At 30.0% G+C, this 11,531-nt stretch overlaps 1 protein-coding gene across 1 annotated transcript in view; it reads left to right on the top strand.

Annotated features, from left to right (window-relative positions):
- Nucleotides 1–11,531, top strand: part of LOC148312813 (uncharacterized) — a 163,325-nt gene that overhangs the window by 8,540 nt on the left and 143,254 nt on the right. The gene's annotated exons all lie outside the window — the stretch shown is intronic.

Below are 11,531 nucleotides of genomic sequence, written 5' to 3'. Positions count from 1 at the left end.
TGTATGTATGTATGTATGTTGTGATATTAATAAAAATTCTTAAAATTTATAATTTTCTAATTGCGTTATTTTTTGTGTCCTACCCTGTATATCATTAAAAGATCTTAAGATGTTATTTTTTAAGGTAGGCATTAGTATTAATATCTTAGGTGAGATCGGCAGACCTTCTATAGGTTCATTTTAAAGTGTTAAAGAGTGCTAAAATATTTCTTTCGATAAAATGTTTGTTTAAAAGCTGGAGTATTTAAGTATATGATGGGATGTTTTGCAAAAATGCCTCGCTACCTACTGATTACGTACAACTTTTAAATTACTTTCCGAGGCGCTATACATTTTCCACTTTCTTCCAGACATAATGAAGTTTAACAGTTTTCTCGATCCTATGGTAACTTGTTTAGTCTGGAAACACATAGTGCGGAAAGGCTGAGATTTTGGGTATTAAAAGAGAAATTTTCAATTCAATTTTCTCCTCCGAAAATTCCATAGCAAAAAGCCCACTTAACCACAAATTTTAATTTAATATTAAAAGAAGGAAAACATTTTTTTCCTTGAAAATTATTTCAGCCAAAAACGAACGGAGAAACAGTACCTATATCGTTTAATTTAATATTTACTTTTGAAAATAGATTTCTGTTAATTGAACGAAAATTTCCTAAAATAAGAAGAAGCGAGTAAAAACCCCAGTATCATATTTTTTCAACGATGTTGACATGAATTATTATTTTATCTTAGTTTTTTAACTCTCTCTATCTCATTTTTATGATCTTTTATTAAACAGAATTTATGACTTTAATTTTTTTAATTTAGTATTTAATTTTGGTATTAAATTTAACCATGTTTGAGAACGTATTGCTCACTCCTTTCAACAACGTCAAATATAAAAATCAAAATTTTCAGTTGTGCATGTTTTCGGAATGCCCAGAAAATGTACTATATCCCAGCAAAAGCGGCATATTTTTAACTTAATATTTACCCGCTACTGAGCAAAAAGTGTTGTTTTTGCATTTTGCAAGTTCAATAAGTGGCTTGATATTTATTTTTAATACATTTTTTTATATTTTTAAACTTTAAAAACGATCTCCTGAAAAATCAAGTTTTTTTTATATATAACGTTGTTGAAAAGAGTGAGCGATACGTTCTCAAACATTGTTGAATTTAAATACTAAATTAAAAAAAATGAAAGTCATAAATTTTAATTGCTGTTTTTTTTCGGAAAAAAATTACGTTGTACTGCTGAAAAATAATCCTTTCTAATTAATTTTCTTCTGATATGTTTATTAGAGTTGCAATCATAATTTGTCTAGCTTATGATGTACAAATATGATTAACTAACCACCACTCTACTTCCCCGCAGAGTTTGTAAACATTCTTCGCCCTTTCCACATTCATACATCTTCTTATACATATCCGACAATCATTCCCACTCCTGACCTGAATTTTCAAGCATTTGAAATACTTTATCATGATAAATTTTCATCGTTCTTTCTTTGCTCCTATGTCTAACTACATGCCTCCTATTTTTTCAACAACTCTCTCCTCACTCATTCGTTCCTCATATCCAAACCACTCAACACACTTTTCTTTATTTTATTGATAATACTTATCTCCACCTTGCATAATTTCTTTATTTCACCGTTCGAACATCCGTCAAAGGAATTTTATTCTATCAAATGAAGTATATGTGAGGATTGGATAGGAAGTTCTTTTGTGGTATATTTATGTGAACTTCTCCGAATTTACCTCAGTGATGTAAAAACTACGGCAAACTTATCTGAAGAAAAGCGATTGTCATATGCTTTGCAGTGAAAAAATGTGTGACACTAAATATATGAGTACCTAGATATATTTGTACAATTATTACTTTTTATATTTTTATGCGAGAAAATATTTATTTGTAACTAACGAAAATTTTAATTTAATTCCAACCTAAATATGACTTCACAAATAACAATATAAACTTACTGTTAAAGGTAAGTGGATCTTTATAATCACTTTCAATATAAAGACAAGGTTGACATTTTAAGCAATCCTAAGTGATGTATGATGCTCCCAACACTATTGATCAAACGACGTCAAATGGAGACATGTAAAGCTCCGAAGTAAATCGATATTGCCTGCCATTTATTATATATACACAAAGAAAACTTATGTTTTAGTCTTAAATCATTCCAAGAGTCTGAAGGAATTACATTGGTTCGTAATTTATTTCCATAAAATTTGCTTCTTTGCGAGCATAATAAATAATTTACCTTACTCGATAATTTATTTCAGATTTAAGAATGATAAAATGGTTCTTTTTTGTATTTTTTGTGAAATATATCGCTGAAAACTTGATTGAATTTTTAAAAATATATATGTTGAATATACCTCAGCTGAAATAAAATGAATTATTATGTGGATTAAAGACATGATAATTGTTATTATTTTGAATTTTTTTATTTACGCTAATGACATAAAATGTTACTTAAAATAAATTTCAACAATTTCACTTTTAAAATATTGAACGATTATTACCTTCCTGTTCTTGTTCCAATCAAAAGCATGTTATTATAATAAAGATATATTAATAATAATACATCAATGGTTTAATTTCATGGGTGATAAAATTTTATAATTGAATTAAAACCCGTTTTTTTTAAGAAGTTGTTAATTGCTTCCGTTTTGATTTGATCATTTTCAGCTTGTTGCATAGTAATAATAGTAATAGCTTAAAGTTATTATATTTTAATCCCCTACTATAAAATTATAATTCATATCAATTCAATACTTATCGAGAAAAAGTCATGTCAAAGTAGCGAATACTATCCTAATCGCTTCTCCGAAAAAGTAGCACTTATTTATTGGTCACATGTGTAGTTAAAATGTACTAGGCACATATTTCGTCATAGGTTAATCTCTTACCGTCTTTTGTCCAGCATTTTAGAAGTCTACTTCAGAACGCAATGGTACTGAAGTTGTATCATAAGAAAATGTTATGCGATTATCCATGAACACAGTCTTTAAACTTAACTGCTAAATGAAATGAGCTGCAATTTTGGTGGCACGGTTTGTTGTTAATACGAAAAAAAATCTTTAAAAGATTTATTAGTAATAAACTGAAATTACCAACAACAAAAAAATTAAAACATGAGAAAAAAATCTTTACCCAACCAAGTATGAAATCTTAGAGCGGAACAATTGAATTTTTGAAAGTAATGAAAATAAATCCTTGGTTAGTAGTTGGTCTCCCATCCACTGTTAAATAATGAAAATGCGTTTATGTTTGCAAGCTTGCGCCTTGTATTTCATATATTCCTGTATATTATTTTTAAATTAAGGACTTCAAAGATTTTAGTTTCAAAAAATTTTTTAAGCAAAAATACAAAATTGTACGAAATTTGAGGCAAATCAAATGAAAGTGGATCGAAAATTACATAATTTTTATCGGGTGGATAAAAAAGTTATTGAACAAACTTCATATTTTTACTTAAGAAAATTAAATTAAAATTGAAAGTTTTGTGAATTGGTGGAAATCACTCTGTTGGTCCACAAGTTTACGGTTTTCTAAGGAAGTGCATAAAACAGCAGAAACTATCGGCTAAATGTACCATTGAAATAGAATAAGTTTGTAGAACCTGCTATTCTAGTAATAGACTTGATCGAGAGAACACTCGAAACTGCGAAGTTCTCTCGGGGGTGGCATTGTCTTCACCAATTTTTACCTCCGCCCCAACCCTCGAAAAGTCACGTACTGAACCGATAAAAATAAATATGGGAAGGCAATCGCGAGCCCTCTGTAAAATTTGCAAAAAGCAGATCCTGCGGCATTTCGATAAAAAGGAAATAAAACATTATCATAAATTTATATCTCCTGTAGTATTTTATTTAATGTGACATAATAAAAGGTGCGAGAAGTGCTTTGAAGTTGATAATTTATTAAGGGGAAAAGATGGAGTCTTAATACATTATTCTTCCTCCGTTTTTCTAATTCCTTTGAAATATTATGCTTTGAATTGGCGACATTAAGAAATGACAATAAATGTAAAGATTTACTTGAAATTTCTAATCACTTCTGAATTATTTACAGTGACTCGTCATTATTAGTATATTAGGAGCATAATGATGGAACTGTTTAACGCAGAAAATCAATCATCCCGACAGTTTGACAATGCCCTTCTCAGATAAGAGCTGTCGAGATCAATTTTAATTTTGTATGAAATCTAACACGAACTTATGTATCGTCTTTTCTTTATGGCAAAATAATATAGATTTGCAAATTATTGTTGTGTGCAATTTATACATATGTATATGTATATGTATATATACACGAGATATGTTTATGTTTATTCCACATAATTTATATTGGATATACTTGTAAATATTAAAATACATTTTATTCTTAAAACGCTTTTTTCGAGCTAATCTGTTATGTTTTTTTTTCTTGTTATTCATTACTATTCTAAATGAGTGAGGAAAGAACGGTAAAACAAATTTATGAGGTGAATGTTGTTGGAAAAAGGAGCAGAGAAAGACCGAAAAAAAATTGCCAAGTACTTGAAAGCGGTCAGGTTGAGTCGAAATATGCGGCGGGTATGTACTAGGAGATGCATGAACGTGGAAGAGGCGAAGAATGTTTGCAAAGATAGAGTGGTGTGGCGTTCTATTCTCTCTGCATACCCCTGCAGAGAAGCGGCGTGATGGTTAGTTAGTTACAATTATGAAATATTTAATAAAAATCATCCAAAAAATAAATCGTGTTTTGATGACATATTCCCATTTTTTATTATTAAATACATTTTTGTAATAAACAGATCGACTTCACCAAAATAAAATCAATTAAAAATATTTTAGAATGCGGAAATAATATTTTATCATTACATCTCATTCAACTTATAACACCATTCAGTAAATAGTATTATGAATATGAATAAAAAGAGTTCTTAATTTTCTTTGTAATAATTATTCGTCACTTCATAAAAAGGGCAAACCATTTGATTAGCACCACTTCAACACACACCGACTTTTTTGTGACAACAATCACTAAGGCATTTCCTGAACGGTCTCACTGGCTGTCAAATTTTAATTTTCCGAATATTATTTTTTCGAGGTTACAAAAATACTCGTCCAATATAAGCCGCCTAGAATTAAACCGATTATTTTCGTTTTTACGAGCGGCCTCTAATCTTAATGAGAAATGTCTTTAGGAGGCTACCAATAATGGATTAGGGTAACAGCATCCCCTGTTGCGTTATGTGGAAGAGCTTTTAATTAGTAGGGCATCTACAGACCATAAACGAGATGAGTTCCATAACAGGAAGCTGGAAACAAAAGTCATTATCGATGTACAACTATAATGAAACTCCACCACAATTTGCTCAGCAAACCCGTTGTCATTTGCATTCTGTGTCGAGAAACATAGTGGTCGCTGGTAGTCAGGCTAAAGGCGAGAACCGGCACTTTGAAGAAAAGGATCAAAACTTACTTGTTCTCATATTATGAATGGATTGCATTTTTTGCGCGGGTCCTAGAAAAATTTCGATTTTCCAACTTAAGTCGACTACCACATTGTACGTAAACGTGTTTTACTAAAGTGCAAAAGTTTGCGTGTATTGTAAGTTTTAAACTATCTTAAACAGTAGTTACGTTTTACGTTGAGGATCAGGTTGGCCTTAGTTTAAACAGATTGAGTATTATGTGTAAGATAACAGGTAGAAGATTATTATGTTTTTTTTCTTTTAATTAGGTTTCCTAAACGATCAAACGACGACCTCCCTCTTCCATAGTGATCACTTTTATCACAGATAATTAAATATTATACAAAACCATTTAATATGCTAGAACTGAACGATTATGCGTGTTTTTTCGATTGTCTTTGACTGATGAAATAATTGACGTGTCGTTAAAATATCAGAATCCATAAAGTACGTTGAAGTGAAGCTTTTTTTTGGTCTGTTCGTGTGGTAAGATATCATCGTATATTCTTGCTTGCCTTCCTTAACTCAACTCTCTCTGTAACAACTTGCTTCTCGAGACATTCATTATTATTTTGGCAACATGCCCAAAGTTCTCTGAATGTTGATGATTTTTCCATGTTCATGGCACTCGTTCGTAACTTTGACTATAGAGAGGGTAAAAACAAACGTATATTCAACATTTGTTTAGTAAAAAAAGGAGAGTTTTATTTAACTCTTTTTGTTTAATTCAGATTTTTTTAGCATCATAACATATGCAAAGTGTAAAATTTTCATAATAAAACTAATCTCCATAGTTACTAGAGCTGCATGCGTAAAATAAGATGATTTCCATTCATAAACAGGTATACTCTGAAGAGCTTTTACTTGTAAACGTGCTTATCACCATGCGATTCTAACGCAAATTCGACATTATACTTGTAATATTCACAAAATTCACCGAAAATAACAAAACGAATTTTTTTTCTATCTTTTGCCTAAACTTTATTAAACTATCGAATCAGCTATGGATTTTTTTTCAGAGAATTACTCCTTACAGCCTCTTTTTACGAGACTTGTCTGCAAGTAGGATAGTAAGTATAAGAAACGTAGATATAAAAAATACATTAAAAACACTCGGATCTATTGGCGGTAATCGAATTCAGGACAGTTTAGCTATCGAGAGTCTACCGACAACCTTACGGCTTATGTCACTTTATTTAAAAAATCATGTAAGATTTCATTGATATCTCAATATGATATCTAATATGCTCAGGCTTCCATATTCTCATTGAAATGGGAATATGGAAGCCTGAGCATTTTTTAAGTTCTACAATCTGCCATTGACTGGTTTAGGTGATCTCTATGTAAAATTCACTTTTCTACCCATTATCAACAATTACTTAACTAAAATTTCAAATTATTTTTGAAAGTATATGTCTAATAAAATCAGACACCTTTTTATATGTTTAACGTTGTGTATATGAGTATGTGTATGTTAATGTTTCATTTTCAAATTTCTTTCACAGGCCTTCCTTAATTTGTTCACATCTGTAGCACAAATAATGGTTATCGCGTTAAACTACCGCACTAGAATCCCCGAGATCAATCCCCAAGAAGATTAAAATAAATATTTTCTATTTTTCACAATATTTATTTAATATTACCCTTGACTGGTACCTGAAGCACAGGATAATTCACCTTACCTTCATATAAGTAATGATCAAGATAATACTGCGTAAATACGATGCAATGCCCTATGCACCACTGGGTGCGAACAAGGTTTAAAATAAAAGAAAATTTAAAACTTAAATAAATACGCAAAATCCTGTCTGGATTATTTCAAGAAACTCGTCAAAATATTTTTATTTTTATTTTGGGGATAGTTTTTTTACTCTTTTTTTATGTTTATTTCAGTGTATAAAATATCATACATTGTTTTCAATTGATTGACATTTTGATAATCTGGAATATGAAGTTCATTTTCGCATTTAGTTTCAGCATGTGAAAATTTCAGTGCTGAAAAAAGATTCCGATTTCCGAGGTCGGGGTTGCGAGTCACCCCTGACCCGATTGTGACACTTCACGAGCCGCTCGGTTTAGGGGCTTATATAACCCTGACTACCGCTAACTCAGCTACTTGGACTATACTCTACCTACATACCTACACTATATGATATATTACGTTCAGGTATACACTAGTACAGGGATCGGCAACCTCTTGGACCAAAAGAGCCAAACGTGAGTAATAAAAGGGTTTGGAAAATTTGGGTAGCCAATTTTTAATTTACAATAATTTTATTGAATTTATCAAACGTTTAAAAGATGCACGAATGTTTAAAACGTTTAAAAGATGGATCTCTTTTGTTCAAACAGGTATGTTTGCTATCAAACGAGCCTTTTATTGGTATATTGGACATAAACGTGATTTGAAACTAATATGGTTTTTCAAAGGTCGTTTTTTTATTATTCTTTTGCATTTCACAATATATCATAATTACAAGTATAAAAATAGTAATAATAATAATAACTCTTTATTCTAGCTTGAGTAAGTGGTAGGTGCAATACTTCAGCCATATAGTTAGCCATATATGTTTTACAATTTTTTTTTATACAATGAAATTAAAAATAATAAACAAATCAGAATAAAAATAATGTCAAAAAACGGTAAAAGAAAAAAAAATTAATACAAATAAAAGATCCCACAAAGGCATGGCCTGTTTGTATGTATACATTATATTTTAGTATATAATAAAGGGCACTGGCAAGAAAATAATAGATATCAGAAATAAAAATAAACTAAAAGTGCTAATATAAACTACATGTATATGATTTTAAGAGAAAACAAAAAATCTAAAAGATAAAAATAGAAAAATTTCTAAATATTTACATTTTTTACCAAAATAAGGTTTTATGGGGGCTCATATGTGCTTGAACGGCACCAACTCTCCTTACCTAACGGAACTAAAAATTAATATGCAAAGCTTTTTTTTTAAATGTATAAAAATATAATTTTGAATTTGACAAAGAAACAGTCACACAATTTGCTTTAAGATCCACATGTGACTCACGACCCAAATGTTGCCGACCCCTGCACTAGTATGCCAGAGTTCAAATGAAGTGGTGCTTGATGAATGAAATATATTATTATGCTTTTTAGGGGTAATATATCTGGAAAGTACCTCACTTTTATTACTTTAATAACTCTTTATGCTCGCTATAAAGATTGTTATCAAAAATATATGCAAACTACATCCAGCGCGCATTCGCTGATCCAATTATTCAGACAGACACCGTATCTAGCTTTTATACTAATGTAATAAAAAAGTACCCAATATAATTCATTGTCACTGTCAATTACTTATTTTTAGGATGTAGTGAAATGTAGTGAAAAAACCAGGACAATAATACATCGGACTATAATAAACCAATAAATAATACTATAATAATAATAACAGTAAAAATAATAAGAAAAACAATAATAAACCAGGACAATAGTTTAATTCAATTCAATTCAATTTAATTTATTCAATAAAAAATAATATATACATAACAAACAATATTCAAGGCGTATATATTAAAAGTAAAAGTAAGCAAGAAGACTTAAAGGTGTAGAAGAATCCCGCTTCGGAAAACTCCTTCGGACACATGGAACAGATCAATATCCAATGTGATATTGTTCAACATAGCGGTAGCTCTTCCTACAGGCATAACCATCGGCAGGTTGGTCCTGTGTATAGGAATGTGAAACAATCTATGCCGACGCTGTCTTAGGTAACTATCGGGAAAAAGAAGAGATTCCAACGAGACAATTCATTATTTAAATCCATGACTTAATTTAATTTAGAAAGTATGGCATGATCAAGTATTTAAAATATTTATGTGACCATATCAGGAGTCGAAATAATGAGAAGATGAATGAATGCGTAAGATGCCAAGATTGTTTGCAAAGACAGATTGGTGTGGCGTTCTATTCTCTCTGCCTACACTTGCGGAGAATCGACGTGATGATTAGTTGTTTTACTTTTACTCATTTTGACAAGTTTGATTTTTTTACTTATTTATATGGGAAATTATATTGTATTTTATCATACTGTTACTAATGTAGAACAATTAAATGCTACGATTGACATTATTGTCGTACATCTTCAACTCATAATTTTTGCGTTTTAATTCATCTTAAAACTGACGATGGGATAAATCTACTAAAAACAGTTGAGCAAATCGATTTATTCATTCACTGAAAAAATTCTACGTTTAACATTTTTTTTTTCATTTTACTAAAATCTTCGATTTTGGTGATATGTGAAGATATTTTAGGTGTTTTAACGAAAACGCAACATAAATGTAACGAATGGAATATGAAAGTCTCAAATGGTCAGTTGAGGAAATGTATTTACTTCACAAAGTTTCCGACAGATGGAAATTCCAAATGTCAGTTTCAACTGAGATACGAATTCAATTCTTACAATACTGCATATATAAAGTTTTATAAAATTGAGTGACGAGATTTTCAATAACGCCACATAGTATATAAGGTAATTTCTTCGTCCTCTAAACGCTCAAAATTCAAAATCTTCGAATTTATTAACACATTTAATGTATCTTGATTATAAAAAAATATCAAAAGTCACTCGTTGAAATCACCCGATCAAAATTTCAGATCTAACAATCCATGAATGATTGTTTTTTTGACCCCACTCGTTTACGAGTGATTTTAGCTCTAACAAACAAAAAACATTGTAATAACAATAAATAAAGTAATAAGAGAAGATAAAGATAGGAGAAAAAATAATAACAATAATTAACTGACTTTAAAGAAAATATTTTCAAAAAAACTATTTGTTTTTTAAATTAAATCAAATGAAAATGTGGGCAGTAAAAAATATTGTTACCTTAAATGTAAATATGAAAACGAGATTCATAAATATCCATCATTAAATTTTTGTCTTCCAACAAAGTGCTTTTTTTTGGCCATCGATACTATTTCAAAATCATTCGAATAATTTTCATAATCAAATTAAACTTTGCGATTATCAAGATGATTTATTTACAATTTGTGTCTTAAAAACACGCGATCAATCTAATCATCACTCAAACCTATGATGATTACACACAAAAAAGAGATGTAAATTTTTGGCACCTGGGAACAATATTATAATTAAATGAAAATCAACAGAAAACAACAGTTCCGCATTATGTATTTCACAGTGTTAAATAAAATTAAAGGATATTCAAAAATTCAAGTGACGCGTGACTTGTATTTGGAAGAGACCTTGAGCTCAAGAATTTGATACGGAATTTTATATTAGACGAATTCTTTTGATCCAGTGCGTACTGTACAATTTGACATATTTTGCACAAAAAACAGATATTTATATTATTAAAAGATTCGTGAAGGTTGATAAGTTCAGATTCGTAAGTTCACACATATGTGTTAACTTACGAATAAGTTCTATTCGTAAGTTCACACATATGCATGTATCTATTATTGTTGATTAGAAATAAAATAAAAATAGTTATTTTTTCATCGGCTAATTTTTGTTGACACTTTTTTGAAAATTATTAATTTGTTTACAAATTTAGGGGATTTGTTTGATTGTCAAAATAGTTCATTAATTTATTTACGAGTAAATTGATAACTTAACATAGGTTAAGAAGAATGTAGACGTCAGGGTATTTGCAGGACTTATGACCTGTCATAGGACGGTTTAAGTGATTATATTATACACGCGTAAAATTCATCATTATAGCCATATTTAATAACCACATATCTCAAATTTCAGAAGTTGTATATATATATCCTTCCATTGACCCCTTTTTTCACATGCAAGTTCTCAGCACCATGTGTGATTGAGTCGAGTTAAGTTTTTTATTCAGCAGAGACCTTCATGGAATGTATGTAAATGATCTTTTACATTCTACAAGTCGCTTTGAATTTTTTTATTCAACTTGTATTTTGACCAGTTTTTTTATTCACAATGTTTTGGGTGTGTCGAAATTTCATAAATCTGGGTATTTCATATATGAATTACTCCTTTCAATAACGTCATATATTAAAAATTGACAATTTTCAGTTGTGCATGATTTCGGAATGTCCAG

Source organism: Brachycentrus maculatus, unplaced genomic scaffold, assembly GCF_059751285.1.
Source record: "Brachycentrus maculatus isolate JH-2025_06_01 unplaced genomic scaffold, ASM5975128v1 h1tg000032l, whole genome shotgun sequence".
Classification (NCBI taxonomy): Eukaryota; Metazoa; Arthropoda; class Insecta; order Trichoptera; family Brachycentridae; genus Brachycentrus; species Brachycentrus maculatus.
Note: the sequence above shows the minus strand (reverse complement) of the source record. Positions and strands in the feature narration are given on the sequence as shown.